Here is a 12,772-nt window from a genome sequence, read left to right as displayed (position 1 = left end):
AGTGCCACTGTTCCACAAGAATTATCTAAAGCACATAATTGATACATTTTCAAAGATAGCTCATTATCTGTTCTAAAGTTTTCTTTGAATCTTTATTGCTAATGATGCCTTGCAGGTGACATTTAGAGTTGCTATTTATAACAACCAACAAAAATGCTCAAATGCTTTTGGGACCTTTTCACTATTAATCTAAACTTTTCATCCAAAAATTCTTTGAACTCATGAAGATCTTCAATCACTTGAGCCTACCACTTTCTCATTCAGTTTCCCTCTAATTTCCTTCTTTTTCAGCATAGCATTCAAGGAACATGATTATCATCAGGCCGATACACAAACCTTTCAACTTTTTGGATCCTTTCTTCCTCTGTTGTACTTCCCTAGCAAAGCAAAACTCTGGATATCATCTATATAAGGTATAACTGCACCTAATAACTAACTATGTGTTGCTGGAGAAAAACAGAGTGTTGTGTTTAAATTTATGATCACAAATTCGAAATTTGCTCTCAGCATTTTCTGAAAATCTGAATCTTTACTGCTTTCAACATTTTATACCAGCTGTTACCTTCTTGTAATCATCTCCACCCACAATCTTCATACGTTTATAGGGTTACCTTCTTGCCACTACTATATTTAAAATAGATAACCAGCAAGGATCTATTCTATAGCACAGGAAATGCTGCTCAATATTCTGCAATAACCTAAATGGGAAAAGAATTTGAAAAAGATACACATATATGTATAACTGAATCACTTTGCTGTACACCTGAAACTAACACAACACTGTTAATCAACTATGCTCCAATATAAAATAAAAATGTTTAAAATAAATAAATAAAATGTTCATTTACTCTTTTTTTGTAAATATGGTATTAACATATAGACACTAATATTTGCAATTCAAATTCATTCAGAAAAAAATTAATTGAATAAATTCATTTGTTCGTTTTTCTCACTGACCTTGGGATATTACTTAAACCTCAGAGATCACATTTCTTTTTCAGGAAAATTAGAAAACTGGACTAGTCTTAAATATCTCCTTTAGCTCTAAAACACTGAAATTTTCTGTTCTTTTAGAAAATTGTTTTAAATCTCTCAATTTTAATATTTGAGCTTTGTTATCTAATCAGTTTCAACTCAAGAATTTTATCAATAATTGTGGCCTCTGCCTGTCTCAGTGCTTTTCTTTAAAAATCTCCCTCAACTGTTCTAAGAGCTCTTCAAAATATTAAACAAGTAACCAGTGCCAGCATGAGTGCATTTTTTAAACTTTGCTGTAGGTATTTATATTTTTAATAATTATTACCTTATAAATTGGCACAGCTTCCAGCATATCCATTTCATTTCCACTTTTAAACATAGTATTCATAATGTACAACTCTATATTGTCTGAACAACTCTATTGAAGACTCAATATTAAACAAATCAGATTGTGTCAACATCCATTGTTGGAGATCTTGCTTTATTAAATGTGCTTATTTCTGTCATTATTAATTTCTAGGAACAGCTAAACAGACCAGAAAAATAAATGTGTAGTCTCAGACACCAAGTCAGAAAATCACCATCGCTTACATTTCACCTGACAGATCAACATTCCATAGTGTAATTTAATGTCTTCTCAAACCCAAAGACCTACCTGAAAATAAAATGACAATTTCCATTTCCCTATAGTATCTATTCTAATTTAACTGCATTTTCATCATGAATTTCTGGAAATTGGATCTCGCTTAGAAATCTATAAACATTAGGAAGACAATGTTACAACTATTTGGGATATATTTTTATACTCTCAATCTGATAAAATAACATCTTTCAAAAGTCAGGTGATGCTTTAATACATAAATTGCAATCATCAGATTTCTATTCGAACTAGTCCAGTGACTTGTTATAGTAAAAAGAAGCTAATTAAATAAATTCTATGGCTACATTTGGCAAGGATTAGCCAGGATGTACCAGCTGGGAAGATGAAGTCTGAAATTAAATATTGTGTATTAACTCTAATGATATCGTTCTCCAATTTATTCAACTGAAAGTGTAGCGAGGGAAATGTTAGCCTCTGTTCCTCATGAAATAGCAATCTGACCAAGGGGAGGTCTGGAGTTATTTGTATGACAGAGAACTGGTCAGAAATGGTATATTTTAGTCTTAAGGACTTCAAACCAGTGTTTAGATTTCCAATCAGGAATGTGAAAACCTGTAAGAGACTCTGAAACACCTTAGGTTCTCCTTTCCTACCGACTCTGCCCCACCGTCACCAAGGGTGCAGTTTACCTTAAAGAGAGAGGAGAAACAAGTCTTAATGCAGCAATGTTTGTGCTCGCATATGCTATCCATCTGCTGATAGCCATTTAACCCACTGACCCCTCACTTTTATTTTCTGGCTTATTCATTCACTCAACAAATATTGTTCTGAGTGCCTACTATGTGCCAGGTCCTAGTCTGTGCATCGGGCCAAGACAGATAAGGTATATTTCTTTTTGGTGCTTACCTTAAACTATTTTATAGATATGTAATTTACATAAAGATTTATGGAATGTTACACTGGGGAAAAAAAAAAGCTTAAGAAATCATTTAGCCCTTTTTCCTTATTTTATTAATATTTGTGAGGAAACTGAGGCTGGCCTATAGATAGGGAATATGACTTCTCAAGATTACACAGTTAGTTAGTGACCATAGTATATATGATGCCAGTATCTAGATACCTACTTCTCTAGATATCTCTAAAGATAATTACCTAGGTACCTCTGCTTTTTAAAATGTTCCTAGCCTCTTATTCTCTCACTACGTTCTGTTTATTATTTTACTGTGATGTGGATGACCTGGTTGAGAAAGTTGTACTTTTCAGTTTGCCCTTTTCTGAGTCACCTTCAATTTCAGGTTCTTTAATTGTTATCTGACACCATAGGAACAATCTTGGCTGCAAAGGAGGCCAGGAGAATCCCCAAGGTTTACTGCACTGTGCTTCATTTCTCTTCTGTCACTAACTGTGAGACCATTTGGCAACAGTTGACTCAGAGCCTTAAGATAATTAGTTCTTCCTCAGAGTGGCATGATTTTTAAGGAGGGAAGTATGCAACATTTGTTCCAAAACCCAAATCTACCATTTGTAGAATGTGACCCATTTTGGTGTCTCTTTGATATTTTTGAAAATAGTTTACCTGAATAATGTCCTCAATAATGTGGTCTCCTTACATCTTATTTCTGAATTATTTCTAATACCATCCAAAGCACATCTTGTCCCAATTGAAGGGAAACAAAGAAACAAAAAAACTGGATGGGAAAATATAAAATACTACAAAAGAAATAAAATAAAAAGATAATTTTAAAGTAAATGAATAATGTTTAATACAGTAATTACACACTACATATTTTATTTTTTATAGATATAAGTACACTTAGCATCTAATATTTAGAATAAATTACTACATTTTGAACCTTAACATTTTAACTCAGTCATATTAATGTAGGAAGCCATATTCAACTATGAGTTCTAAAAAGATAAATATAAAACTTTCAGTATAATTGGATAGAAATTATTTACAATTTCTACACATTTTGTATATCAGATAATAATCTAAGCTCAATGAAGTTGAAATCTTCATTAAATGTAGTGTAATCCTCAAGAAATTTGCTTAAACATAGAACAATCAGGTTTCCTAAACTTTTTTTATTGTTCTTTATTGCATACATAGTAAGTCAAAACTCAGATTTATATGGACATTAAAAAATAAAGAAGTTGTGATGTTGTGATTTATAATAAGAAATATATATATTTTGGTCTTCACAGTTTTTGGCACACAGCTTTTTTTTTTTAACATCTTTATTGGAGTATAGTTACTTTACAATGGTGTGTTAGTTTCTGCTGTACAACAAAGTGTATCAGGTATATGTATACATATATCCCCACACTCCCTCCCTCTTGCATCTCCCACCCGCCCCCAACCCATCCCTCTAGGTGGTCACAAAGCACCAAGCTGATCTCCCTGTGCTATGGGGCTGCTTCCCACTAGCTATCTATTTTATATTTGGTAGTATATATATGTCCATGCCACTCTCTCACTTTGTCCCAGCTTACCCTTCCCCCTCCCAGGGTCCTTAAGTCCATTCTCTACGTCTGCATCTTTATTCCTGACCTGCCCCTATGTTTTTCAGAACCTTTTTTTTTTTTTTAGTTTTCATATATATGTTTTAGCATATGGTATTTGTTTTCTCTTTCTGACTTACTTCACTCTGCATGACAGTCTCTAGGTCCATACACCTCACCTCAAAAAACTCAGTTTTGTTCCTTTTTATGGCTGAGTAATATTCCATTGTACATATGTGCCACATCTTTTTATCCATTCCATCTGTTGATGGACACTTAGGTTGCTTCCATGTCCTGGCTATTGTAAATAGAGCTGCAATGAACATTTTGGTACATGACTCTTTTTTGAATTATGGTTTTCTCAGGGTATATGCCCAGTAATGGGATTGCTGGCTCATATGGTAATTCTATTTTTAGTTTTTTAAAGGAACCTCCATACTGTTCTCCATAGTGGCTGTATCAATTTACATTCTCACCGACAGTGCAAGATGGATCCCTTTTCTCCACACCCTCGCCAGCATTTATTGTTTGTAGATTTTTTGATGATGGCCATTCTGACCGGTGTGAGATGATATCTCATTGTAGTTTTGATTTGCATTTCTCTAATGATTAGTGATGCTGAGTATCCTTTCATGTGTTTGTTGGCAATCTGTATATCTGCTATGGAGAAATGTCTATTTAGTCTTCTGACCATTTTGGATTGGGTTGTTTGTTTTTTGGATATTGAGCTGCATGACCTGCTTGTATATTTTGGAGATTAATCCTTTGTCACTGTTTTGTTTGCAAATATTTTCTCCCATTCTGAGGGCTGTCTTTTCATCTTATTTATGGTTTTCTTTGCTGTGCAAAAGCTTTTAAGTTTCATTAGGTACCATTTGTTTATTTTTGTTTTTATTTCCATTTCTCTAGGAGGCGGGTCAAAAGGATCTTGCTGTGATTTATGTCATAGAGTGTTCTGCCTATGTTTTCCTCTAAGAGTTTTATAGTGTCTGGTCCTATATTTAAGTCTTTAACCATTTTTAGTTTATTTTTGTATATGGTGTTAGGGAATGTTCTAATTTCATTCTTTTACATGCAGCTGTCCAGTTTTCCCAGCACCACTTACTAAAACAGGCTGTCTTCTTTCATTGTATATTCTTGCCTCCTTATTAAAGATAAGGTGACCATATGTGTGGGGTTCATCTCTGGGCTTTCTATCCTGTTCCACTGATCTATATTTCTGTTTTTGTGCCAGTACCATACTGTCTTGATTACTGTAGCTTTGTAGTATAGTCTGAAGTCAGGGAGCCTGATTCCTCCAGCTCCATTTTTCTTTCTCAAGATTGCTTTGGCTATTAAGGGTCTTTTGTGTTTCCATACAAATTGTGAAGTTTTTTGTTCTAGTCCTGTGAAAAATGCCATTGGTAGTTTGATAGGGATTGCACTGAATCTGTAAATTGCTTTGGGTAGTACAGTCATTTTCACAATGTGATTCTTCCAAACCAAGAACATGGTATATCTCTCCATCTGTGTGTATCATCTTTGATTCTTTCATCAGTGTCTTATAGTTTCCTGCATAGATGTATTTGTCTCCTTAGGTAAGTTTATTCCTAGGTATTTTATTCTTTTTGTTGCAATGGCAAATGGGACTGTTCCCTTAATTTCTCTTTCAGATTTTTCATCATTAGTGTATAGGAATGCAAGAGATTTCTGTGCATTAATTTTGTATCCTGCTACTTTACCAAATTCATTGATTAGCTCTAGGAGTTCTCTGGTAGCATATTTAGGATACTCTGTGTATAGTATCATGTCATCTGCAGTGACAGTTTTACTTCTTTTTCCAATTTGGATTCCTTTCATTTCTTTTTTTTCTCTGATTGCTATGGCTAAAACGTCCAAAACTATGTTGAATAATAGTGGTGAGAGTGGGCAAACCTTGTCTTGTTCCTGATCTTAGTGGAATGGTTTCAGTTTTTCACCATTGAGAATGATGTTGGCTGTGGGTTTGTCATATATGGTCTTTATTATGTTGAGGTAAGTTCCCTCTATGCCTACTTTCTGGAGGGTTTTACCATAAATGGATGTTGAATTTTTTCGAAAGTTTTTTCTTCATCTATTGAGATGATCCTATGATTTTTCTCCTTCAATTTGTTAATATGGTTTATCACACTGATTGATTTGCGTATATTGAAGAATCCTTGCATTCCTGGGATAAACCCCAATTGATCATGGTGTATGATCCTCTTAATGTGCTGTTGGATTCTGTTTGCTAGTATTTTGTTGAGGTTTTTTGCATCTATGTTCATCAGTGTTATTGGCCTGTTGTTTTCTTTTTTTGTGACATCTTTGTCTGGTTTTTGGTATCAGGGTGATAGTGGCCTCGTAAATGAGTTTGGGAGTGTTTCTCTCTCCGCTATATTTTGGAAGAGTTTGAGAAGGATAGATGTTAGCTCTTCTCTAAATGTTTGATAGAATTCGCCTGTGAAGCCATCCAGCCTGGGCTTTTGTTTGTTGGAAGATTTTAAATCACAGTTTCGATTTCAGTGCTTGTGATGGGTCTGTTTATATTTTCTATTTCTTCCTGCTTCAATCTCAGAAGGTTGTGCTTTTCTAAGAATTTGTCCATTTCTTCCAGATTGTCCATTTTATTGGCATATAGTTGCTTGTAGTAATCTCTCATGATCCTTTGTATTTCTGCAGTGTTAGTTGTTACTTCTCCTTTTTCATTTTTAATTCTATTCAGTCTTTTCCCTTTTTCTTGATGAGTCTAGCTAATGGTTTATCAATTTTGTTTATCTTCTCAAAGAACCAGCTTTTAGTTTTATTGATCTTTGCTATCGTTTCCTTGATTTCTTTTTCATTTATTTCTGATCTGATCTTTATGATATCTTTCCTTCTGCTAATTTTGGGGGTTTTTTTGTTCTTCTTTCTCTAATTGCTTTAGGTGCAAGGTTAGGTGTTTAGGTGAGATTTTTCTTGTTTCCTGAGGTAGGATTGTATTGCTATAAACTTCCCTCTTAGAACTGTTTTGCTGCATCACATAGGTTTTTGATCATTGTGTTTTCATTGTCATTTGTTTCTAGGTATTTTTTTGATTTCCTCTTTGATTTCTTCAGTGATCTCTTGGTTATTTAGTAGTGTATTGTTTAGCCTCCCTGTGTTTGTATTTTTTACAGATCTTTTCCTGTAATTGATATCTAGTCTCATAGCGTTATGGTCGGAAAAGATACTTGATACGATTTCAATTTTCTTAAATTTACCAAGGCTTGATTTGTGACCCATGATATGATCTATCCTGGAGAATGTTCCATGAGCACTTGAGAAGAAAGTGTATTCTGTTGTTTGGATGGAATGTCCTAAAAATATCAATTAAGTCTATCTTGTTTAACATATCATTTAAAGCTTGTGTTTCCTTATTTATTTTCATTTTGGATGATCTGTGCATTGGTGAAAGTGGGGTGTTAAAGTGCCCTACTATTATTGTGTTACTGTCGATTTCTCCTTTTATGGCTGTTAGCGTTTGCCTTATGTATTGAGGTGCTCCTATGTTGGGTGCATAAATATTTACAATTGTTATATCTTCTTCTTGGATTGATCCCTTGATCATTATGTAGTGTCCTTCTTTGTCTCTTCTAATAGTCTTTATTTTAAAGTCTATTTTTTCTGATATGAGAATTGCTAATCCAGCTTTCTTTTGATTTCCATTTGCATGGAATATCTTTTTCCATTCCACCACTTTCAGTCTGTATGTGTCCCTAGGTCTGAAGTGGGTCTCTTGTAGACAGCATATATACGGGTCTTGTTTTTGTATCCATTCAGCCAGTCTATGTCTTTTGGTTGGAGCATTTAATTCATTTACATTTAAGGTAATTATTGATATGTATGTTCCTATTACCATTTTTCTTAATTGTTTTAGGTTTGTTATGTAGGTTCTTTTCCTTCTTTTATGTTTCCTGCTAGAGACGTTCCTTTAGCATTTGTTGTAAAGCTGGTTTGGTGGTGCTGAATTCTCTTAACCCTTGCTTGTCTGTAAAGGTTTTAATTTCTCTGTCGAATCTGAATGAGATCCTTGCTGGGTAGAGTAATCTTGGTTGTAGGTTGTTCCCTTTCATCACTTTAAATATGTCCTGCCACTCCCTTCTGGCTTGCAGAGTTTCTGCTGAAAGATCAGCTGTTAACCTTATGGGGATTCCCTTGTATGTATTTGTTGCTTTTCCCTTGCTGCTTTTAATATTTTTCTTTGTATTTAATTTTGATAGTTTGATTAATATGTGTCTTGGCATATTTCTCCTTAGATTATCCTGTATGGGACTCTCTGCACTTCCTAGATTTGATTGAGTATTTCCTTTCCCATTTAGGGACATTCTCAACTATAATCTCTTCAAATATTTCCTCAGTCCCTTTCTTTTTCTCTCTTCTTCTGGACCCCTATAATTCAAATGTTGGTGCATTTAATGTTGTCCCAGAGGTCTCTGAGACTGTCCTCAATTCTTTTCATTCTTTTTTCTTATTCTGCTCTGTGGTAGTTATTTCCACTATTTTATCTTCCAGGTCACTTATCCATTCTTTGCCTCAGTTATTCTGCTATTGATTCCTTCTAGAGAATTATAAATTTCATTATTGTGTTCTTCATCATTGTTTGTTTGGTCTTTAGTTCTTCTAGGTCCTTGTTAAACGTTTCTTGTATTTCTGCATTCTATTTCCAAGATTTTGGGTCATCTTTAGTATCATTACTCTGAATTCTTTTTCAGGTAGATTGCCTACTTCCTCTTCATTTGTTTGGTCTGGTGGGTTTTTTACCTTGATCCTTCATCTGCTGTGTATTTCTCTGTCTTCTCATTTTGCTTAAGTTACTGTGTTTGGGGTCTCCTTTTCACAGGTTGCAGGTTCGTAGTTCCTGTTGTTTTTGGTGTCTGCCCCCAGTGGGTAAAGTTGGTTCAGTGGCTTGTGTAGGCTTCCTGGTGGAGGGGACTGGTGCTTGTGTTCTGGTGGATGAGGCTGGATCTTGTCTTTCTGGTGGGCAGGACCATGTCCGGTGGTGTGTGTTTTGGGGTGTGTCTGTGAACTTACTATGATTTTAGACAGCCTCTCTGCTAATGGGTGGGTTATGTTCCTGTCTTGCTAGTTGTTTGGCATGGGGTGTCCAGCACTGAAGTCTGTTGGTCATTGAGTGGAGCTGGTTCTTCCCGTGAGACGGAGCTCTCTGGATGAGCTCTCGTCAATTGATATTACGAGGGACCAGGAGGTCTCTGGTGGACCAATGCCCTGAACTCAGCTCTCCCACCTCAGAGACTCAGGCCTGACTCCCGGCTGGAGCACCAAGACCCTGTCAGCCACACGGCCAGGTACTGGGGAGTTTCTTGCCTTTGGAGAAGTCTGAGGCCTTCTGCCAGCGTTCAGTAAGGTGTTCTGTAGGAGTTGTTCCACATGTAAATATATTTTTGATGTATTTGTGGGGAGGAAGGTGATCTACATGTCTTAGTCCTCCACCATCTTGAAGGTTCTCTTCCTGGCACACAGCTGTTAAAAACTTGTAATTTCCTAAGTGATAAAGATGAATGCAAATGCTATCACATTATTCCTGATATTGTAGGAAATAATTTGTTTCTTAATAGCCAATAGCTCTACTTTCTGATAGAAATTGTGGAAACCAATCCCTTTGATATGGAATTCAAAACCCTTGCAACCTTGGCTCAGTTCACTTGTCTGACCTCCTTTATAATTAATATTATGATAATTAATGTTAATGTATGAATAAACATTAATAATAATGTATTATAATGTATGATTATAACTTTTATTATTATTTTAACTGTATAATAATGTATATTATTGTGTCCCACTACAGTGTACATCAAGGTACTCAAATCTTGTATGAATGCTCCTAGTATCTTGCACATTCAGGGTGCTCTGTGTTTGTTCCCTCTAGCAAAAATGTCATTGTACTCTCTTAGCCACAGAAATCTTTCAGGATGATAGAGCTTAAATGCCACTACCTCCTGGGCTTTTTAAAATCTTTTTAAAGAAAATTCATATTTCCTTTTCTTACACTTCCTTAATCTTTTGAACACTTATTAAATCATTTACCATGGTCTACTCTATATGTTAAATATCCATGTCATCCCTCTCAACCACTAAGGCCTTAGGTTTACAAAAGCACTGTACTTGGTTTTTATTTTCTTTAGTGTGTGCTGTACAGAAGAGGCAAACAGACCATAATAAATGTGTGTTCCTGAGTTATAGTTAACCATCCTGATTTGCGCTGTATTTACAAAGTGGATGAAATTCTGCAGAAAATATTGAAAACATGGACTTATACTATTAGTATCCTTCTACTGATAACAGAAGACTACTGCCATTATTTGGTGTTCTTTCTCATATTATAATTATATATTTTGATTCAAAATCCTGCTGTATTCTACTGTTCCCCCACATATTGGCACTATAAAGTGTAGAGGACAGAGTTAACACAGCAGTCCAATATCACTCTTTAGAAGAATCTACTTGCAGAGCTGGTCCTGGGCTGATTTTTTGGGAGCTTGGCTTTTGATCTTCCCTACACTGTTAAGGCTCTTTTGATTGACTGAGGTACTGAATTCACTGTATCAGCCTGACCTATGGTGAACTCTGCCTTCCTTCTGGGAATCTGGAATTTCTATCATTGTGGCTGATCACAGAGGCTGAGAGTGCCTATATGATCAGCTCCCACTGGAGCCATGGACTGAGTTTCTAGCAGGCTTTTCTGGGCAGAAACTGCAGGTGTGTTCCTGTATTTAACATCCTCTGTGGCACCCCCTGAGAGGGAGGACTTTCCAAATTCTTTGGATGGATTCATCCAGACTCTGCCCGATCTTTTCCCTTAATCCTGTTGTGAATCCTTTCACTGTAATATAACCTTAGCCATGAGTACAACTGTGCCTGAGTTCTGTGAGTCCTTCTGGTGAATTACCGACATGTAGATATTCTTGGAACTCACGAAACAGGAAGGAACTATTTAAATACTGTCTTGTTACTTTTCTTGGCAAACTTCTTCCAAGTGTTGGGATACTATCATTACAAAAGATGAATAACCAAGTGTTACACAGAAAATTAATTGTCCTCGATATCTCCTAATACTTCATTCTTCTATCAGCAATTCCTATTGCTCACAACAATGGCATAGTTTAAGCGTGGCTTTGCCTAGTTAAAAGATGGAAGAGTGAAAGAAAAGATAAGTAAAATGTATTTTTAAAAGATTAAGTTGTGTTTTGAAAGATAATAGAGAGATAATGCAGTAGAAAGAAAACAGCACTGAGTTTATATCAAATTACTATCTGGCTACTTCCCAAACATGAAACCTTAGGAAATCATTTAACCTCATCAGGAAACTAATTCTGAATATGTAAAAGGGGATAATAAAACTTCCCTGCCGCTGTTTGTAGGGATGCTGAGAAGATGAAATAAGTTAAATTGTGTAAAATACAGCTGAACATTTTTACATTTAGTTAGGATTTCTTCCTCTCTAATTCTACGTTTTAGGCTTAAACTGGGCAAAGTATCAGGAAGCTGTTGTAGTTCATTCAATTCTGATCTCTCCATGCGAGCCTGTATATTCACTTTGGGGAAAATAAGAAAGAATCAGAGCAATGAAAAGGAGTCAAGGTAAATAGCAGCTGATCAAGAGTAAGAAAATGAATTCTAGATTTTTTTTTTTTAATGTACCAGCAAGCCTCCAGAAAGCATCTAATTCAAGTAAAAAGTTTAATAATTACCACGTAAGGATCTCTTCATTTCATTTCTAAATATATGTATTAGGGAAGAATAATATAGTAATAACCTTTAGTATTTAGAGTGAGGTAGGCATTAAGCTAAATACATCACATTCCTTATCGTATTTAATTCTGTGTTCTACCTGAGAGGTTTGATATTATTATTCTCTCAGATTTGCAGATGAAGCCATGCAAACTTTGACGGTGTTGCAGTGTGTCCACATGGCTAGTGAGAACTCAGCAGACTAGGTATAGAGGCATGCTGTAACACAATTTCTCTTGAAAATACTCTAGCATTTCCTATTCCTCTGTTTTGGTTTGGTACAGAAAACTTCATAATTTTCTATTTTACTTGAATGTAACTATTCATGTCATAGCCAGATAGTTTTCCATTTCAAAAATAACATGTTTTTCGTAATATGAATGTGAATATTATTTGAATATCTCAGTACAGTCTAATAGAGTACTAAACTGGGTCTAATGAAATCCTTGGTTATTCCTGGGATTTTGCTCTTCAAGTTTCCCTGGCCAATCTACATAAATCAGTGCATTTCCAGAAAGAAAAACAAAGTCCAACATGTGGTGTGGAAAATCCTACTAGAAATTATACTTGGTGATTATCTTTTTCTCTTCGTTAGTGAGAGAAATGACAAAAGAATCATCTTAAAGTTATCGAAGATAGAATGTCTCTAAATTGTGAGTCCAGTTTGCTCTTGTATGAACAAACTTAGGACCAAACAGCTATATATGGATTCTTTGTATTGAGAACTAAGATGACAATAATAAGCTGCTTGACCTTTAGATATGGGTCAGCTCGTGAGAGGGGCAAAGTGCTTAGATGTGATGTTCTTATATGTAGTCCAGAGAGAAGGCTGTGTAGCACTGAAGTGGGTTAGCACCAAGAGCTGCAATATTAGAAAACAAAGTCTGAGAAGCTTTTGTCCGAGATGAGCTCTGAAGTTGG

The 12,772-nt window shown here is 35.4% G+C and overlaps 1 protein-coding gene across 1 annotated transcript in view; it reads right to left on the bottom strand.

Moving 5' to 3' along the window:
- The window catches only part of CCSER1 (coiled-coil serine rich protein 1), a 1,333,501-nt gene that overhangs the window by 455,538 nt on the left and 865,191 nt on the right, over window positions 1-12,772 (bottom strand). The window lies entirely within an intron of this gene.

Source organism: Balaenoptera musculus, chromosome 5 (genome assembly GCF_009873245.2).
Source record: "Balaenoptera musculus isolate JJ_BM4_2016_0621 chromosome 5, mBalMus1.pri.v3, whole genome shotgun sequence".
Classification (NCBI taxonomy): domain Eukaryota; kingdom Metazoa; phylum Chordata; class Mammalia; order Artiodactyla; family Balaenopteridae; genus Balaenoptera; species Balaenoptera musculus.
Note: the sequence above shows the minus strand (reverse complement) of the source record. Positions and strands in the feature narration are given on the sequence as shown.